The sequence below is a fragment of the Notamacropus eugenii genome, chromosome 2 (genome assembly GCF_028372415.1).
Source record: "Notamacropus eugenii isolate mMacEug1 chromosome 2, mMacEug1.pri_v2, whole genome shotgun sequence".
Lineage (NCBI taxonomy): Eukaryota > Metazoa > Chordata > Mammalia > Diprotodontia > Macropodidae > Notamacropus > Notamacropus eugenii.
Window position 1 is genome coordinate 400,680,288 of NC_092873.1, and position 5,841 is coordinate 400,686,128.

Consider the following 5,841-nt stretch of genomic DNA (forward strand, 5'->3'; position numbering starts at 1 on the left):
AAAGTCAAGGATAGTATTTTGTATCTCTTTATAGTACAGACCTCACAATGGACAATAAATATTTGTTAGTTGAATGAATGGATGGAAGGAGAGAGGGAGGGATGAATGAATGGAGGAATGGTTGGATGGATAGATGGATGAATGATCGTGGTCTCATCGATAGGGTTTAGATATTTTGTCAAGTGTGGAGGGAAATTTTATTTTTTTTACTAGGTTATCTAAGAAAAACAAATGGGCTAGTGAACAGAATACTTTATAAATTCCATGCTCATTCTTCTCTGTGCATCACATTTCATATGAGGAAACTGCATCTATTGAAATCTATTTGGGATCCATTCAACATCAGGTAAAGAATATTTAAGAATGTATATGAATCTACTTTGTTTTAAGTTGAAAATCTGTGAAATCACTTGATGTCTCAATCTTCTCAACAGTAAAATCAATATAAAGAAGGTAACAGTACTGTCCTTTCTCACAGAAAGATTTCTCAGCACTAATCTAGGGACTAGTGCAAGTAAAAAAGTGAACGGTACATTAAGAAGTGTGATACCTGGGCAAAGAAAGTGAGATCCCTGCTGTACTCTGGCCTGGTTAGACTGCATCGAGAATATTCTTTTTAGTTCTATGTTCTTTTATTTTAGGAAAGGCATTTAAAATATTTATAGGGTCTAAAAGAGGAAGTAAGAGTGGTAGAAGGCATCAAATTAACACCATAAAAGATAATAATAATAACTAACATTTATATAGCACTTACTGTGTGCCAGGCACTGTGCCAAGTGCTTTAACATTTTTTAACTCATTCAAGACTCACAACCACCATGAGAGCTAAGTGCTATTATTATCTGCATTTGCCAGACAAGGAAACCATGGCAAGCAAGCGCCAAATGACTTGCCCGAGGTCACACAGCTGGTAAGTGTCTGAATCCATATTTGAATTCTGGTCTTCCTGATTCCAGACTCAGGCTCCATGCATTGCAATATCTAATTGCAAAGAAGATCAGCTGAAGAAAGGGATATTTGTTTAGCCAGGACAACAGCAATTTTAGGGACAAGATGGTAGCTGTCATCAAGTTGTTAAAGCTGTCAGCTGGAAGTTTCCAGTTGGAAAGAAGCTCAGTTGCCATCTAATGCAATCCTTTTATTTGCTAGATGAGGGAAATAAGACTGAGGAAGGTGACAAAAAAAAACTCATACAAGTTTTAGGTAATAACAGCAGGATTTGAGCCTAGGGCTTCTGACTCTTGAACCACTGCACCATCTGATGTACCATGTTACCAACCTGTTCTGTTAGGCTCCAAAAGGGGAGAACTAGGAGTAATGGGTAGAAGTTTCAAAGAGGCAAATTTAGGTTTTAGGGGAAAAACAAAAATAAAAAGGCTTGTAACACTTAGAGCTATGCCAAAGTGGAAAGGATTGCCTTGGGAAGTAGTGAGTTTCTTCTTACTGGAGGTCTTCAACCAAAACTGGATTTTTCAGGCATTTTCACGAATTGTTAAAGGAATTCCTTTTCAGGAATGTTGTAGAGGGGATTTCCTTTCTGGCATGGGTGGGATTAGGTGGTCTTTAATGTCCCTTCCACCTCTGGAAACTCTGTGACTGGTTTTGCAATAATGACTTTTCCCATTGGGAAAAACATTTAACTTCCAACAGATAAAGTTAAAAAATTGTTTTTTATTAACTTTGAACTTAAATATAAAAAGACAAAAAAAGAGAACATTTCCTTGTATATAGCACAACATTAAAAGAGTATTCAATATAAAGACCATGAATTTCCATTTCACACTGTTTACTTTTTTGAAAAACTATGTAAATAAATATTACACATTATTTTTGAAGCTACCCTGCTTTTCTGTGCTTCCTTCTAAGTTTTCTTTGGTTCTTTGCTGTGCACTTAATTTTTTTCTCTTTCTCCACCCTGCCCTACAGAAGGCTACCTTTAGATACAAAAATACATGTGTACACACATACTCAAAATGTCTTAGTCATTCAAAGTTGTTCTTAGAACAATACCACTGTTACTATATACAAGTTCTGCTCATTTCTCTCATTATTTCATGCAAGTCTTTCCATGTTTTTTTTTTCTCTAAAATTAAGCAGCTCATTATGTCTTATAGCACAGTAGTATTACATCAGTGAAGAAACTTTACTGAAACTGAGCTCATCATTAGAGGTAATGTTATGCTGATAATTATAAGTAATGCTACTTCAAAGTGAAGGAAGTTTTTCATAATCTACAGAACTGTATGGATATTTGGACTTGATTTAATAGTTTAAAATCATGTTAGTAATATATCTTTTAAAATGTTGGTGAATCATATTCTGCGTATATGAACAGAGTTCATTTTAATTTCACCTTTAATTTCACATTCACTTTCTTGGCGTATCACACTTGACTCATACTGAGCTTGCAGTTTACTAAAAACTCCACACTTTTTCAGATGAACACCTCTCTAGTCATCCTTTATGTGTGAAGTTGCTTTTGCTTTTTTAACACAAGTTAAAGCTTTACATTAATTTACACATTTTAACACAAGTTAAAGCTTTACATTAATTTACACATTTTAACACAAGTTAAAGCTTTACATTAAAAGCTTTTTACATTTACATTTACATTACATTTAATAAGGTTTAAATTTCAGCATATTTTATTTGGTCTAATGATTGAGGAACATATAAAGATTTTTTTTTTTAACCTGGCACTGTTTTCTAGTTGACTTTGTCTTTCAGCTTGGTGTTATCTGTAAATTTGATGAGCATGTCATCTTTGCCTTTACCCACTTCTCCTCCTTGTGCTCCACCCCCAAGGGCTGCCTTTTTTCCTTTATGTTTGCTGGCTACATTACTTGCTCAGGGATCAAGCCTGGCACCCAATTCACTCTGGAATAGACTAGACAAGTCCTCACCCACTGAGCACAGAGTGGATTTAAATATTAAATAGTAATTGTTTCTCTTTTACCCAGGAACCCTGAGGGTCTTCTCCTCTCAGTTTGATTTTCTTTTTTTTTTTTTTTTTATTCAAGGAGCCATACCTTGAGCAACAACTTAAAGAAGGCTATTCATTGAATGGGTGTATCTCCCTCAAAGTAAGAATGTTATAGGATCTTGGCCTGAAAGGGCCAGGGTCTCACATTGCATCCTGGGCCATCTCCAGTCATCCTGATGAATATCTGGTCACTGGATCCAGATGGCTCAGGAGAAGAAAGTGAGGTTGGTGACCTTGCACAGCTCTCCCTCACTCAAATCAAAGTCAATTGCAAGTCATGTCATCATTCTGATGTCATGGTCCTCTTCAAGAACAAAGGACAAATACAACATCATAGATTAAACTATTAAACAACACAGGGCCAACCAACCACAAATAGTTGTGTCACTCCACAGAAGACCTCCTTCTGAGTTGACACTGAGCAATTAATGACTATTCTTTGTGCCTAGTATTTTCCTAGTTTAAAATATGATTAAATGCACTATAATTTAATCTATATCTCTTCATCTAATCCAAAACAATTGCATGAAAGATTGTTAAATGCTCTACAAAAACATAGGTAAACTAGACCTGCAGCATTTGTCATAACTACAAATATTTAACAACCAGATCTCTTTTAAATATATATATGTATATATATACTTATTACACAATTTGTAACTTATTTGCATTAACATTTTCTACATCTACATTTTAAAAAAAGATGCAATAAAATGTAAATCAAGCCCTGATCAGCATTTGCTGATTTCCAAGAGATTTAAAATTTAACAATCACCTTTTCAGAGCCAATTCAAACCAATTCCAGAATACTGCTGCTGCTGTACCAGTTTAGTAACTCCATTCACACCCCCATCTACCCCAAAAGGAATTAAGTTTAGTATGGAAGTTTTGCTGACATATTATGATATTTGCTTCTCTGTTTGTTTGTTTTTAATTTTCTAATTTCCCCTTTGGGCAGACAGCATAATGAAGTGGGAAAACCTCATTACTCTACAAGATCCCATCCAGTCATGGTATTCCACCTCATCATCACTCTCTGATTGGATGGTGGAGCCATGAATTCCCAAACATCCATTTGAATGGAGAGTTCAGCTCAGAACATCTTCTCATTCCTCACCTGGCTATAATACTTTGGGACTTCTCTGACTTTCCTACCATGTCCCCAAGTCAGGTACCTTCCCACATTTCTCCTCTACTTCACCTCCCTCTCCCCCCATTCCTGTTTGTCAGCTTCTTTTGTGTGTTGTCTTCTCCCACTGCCTTCCTTAAGGGCAAGAACTGTCCTTTTTTCATATTTGTACCCCTAGAACTTAGTTCAGTGCCTGGCACATAGTAAGTTCTTAATAAATGTTTATTGATTGACTGGCATGCACTAGTTGTGTGACCCTAAGTCACTTAACTTCTCTCTCTCCCTCAGTTTCTGTATCTGTATAATGGGGATAATAGTAACATCTAACTCTCAGATTTGTTGTGAGGATAAAATGGGACAATTTTTATAAAATAGTTTGTAAACCTGAAGGTGCTACACAAGTGCCAATTATTGTTATTAGTATTATTTTTGTTGTGGTAAGTAATTATAAATTCCCCTTTACCTTCTTTATGTTAAGATGTGAAAAAACAACCACACAAGAAGATCGAGAGAGCCATCACTGCAGAGAGTAACTGTACCAAATATTAGGGAGCAATTAAAATTGGAATGTAAGCGTCGTAGCAAACTTGCGATAAGATAACTGCTAACATTTAAATAATATCACTGCTAATATCATCTCATTTGAGTCTCACAACAGTCCTGTGAGATAGATAATACAAGTGTTATTATCCACATTTTACTGATGAGGAAACTAAGGCTCAGAAAATTTAGTGACTTCCCCATGATCACACAGATAAGGTGATGTCAGTGTAACTTCTATTACAGCTTCCATAGGTATCCACCATTGGGTTTTCTGCTGTATCATGTGGACTCTGGGTCTCAAATGCATGATTTATGGAGTTGTACCTCAAATATTTTAAAAGAAATCCACTTGATGCTGTAGAATCCTTCCTTTCTGTAACCATCTCAGAGGAGCCAGTGTATTATTTTTACTCTTTGTTATTCACATTCCCTTTATATCTATTTCCTTTTCTGGCCAGACAAGCCATGTCTTTTGTGTTATATCTTTGGTACAACTCATAATTGGTAACAAGTTGCAGTCATTTTTACACCTACTGTCCATTTCCACTGGTATTTACAATACCAATTCTTCTGAGACTTGTGTGCTCCCTGGTTTGACATGGTTTAATTTCACCAGGAAAACATTAAATTTGCTGTGATAAGGATCTTAAAAATAAATATTTTTTTTTTCCACAGAAAGCATGGGGAAAGTCCTCGAACACAGGACAAAACAATAAACAATTTGTCACATTTAATGCTGTATTTTTTATTTTTCTTTATAATTCGGCTCAGAAAAATTTATCATAAATGTATCCTTTTGAATTTCCTTCTTTTTCTCTTCTCTCCAAAAAAAAACATCCTTTAAAAGCTGGAGATCCAGTTCCTCACACTCATTGCCTCTCTAAAAAAGTTGTTCTGGCTTAGTGTACAGTTCCTCACACAAATTCTGAACAGGGAAAAAATTGTTCAAGATTTTTGGAAGTGGGTGGGAAAGTGGGTGGTTATGAAAGTTCTGGCAAAATGTGAAAGCCAGAAAGGAGATAGCTCTGGAGAGAGCTGTGAAATTCTATTAATGGAGACCAAGAAGAGATTTTGAGGATACTTTTTCATCCCAACATCTCTAACTCTTAAAAAGAAACATAGTAGATGAACGATATGAGAAGAACATAGGCAAAGATCCTTTCCAAGTAGCCTTTGGAAGGCTTGT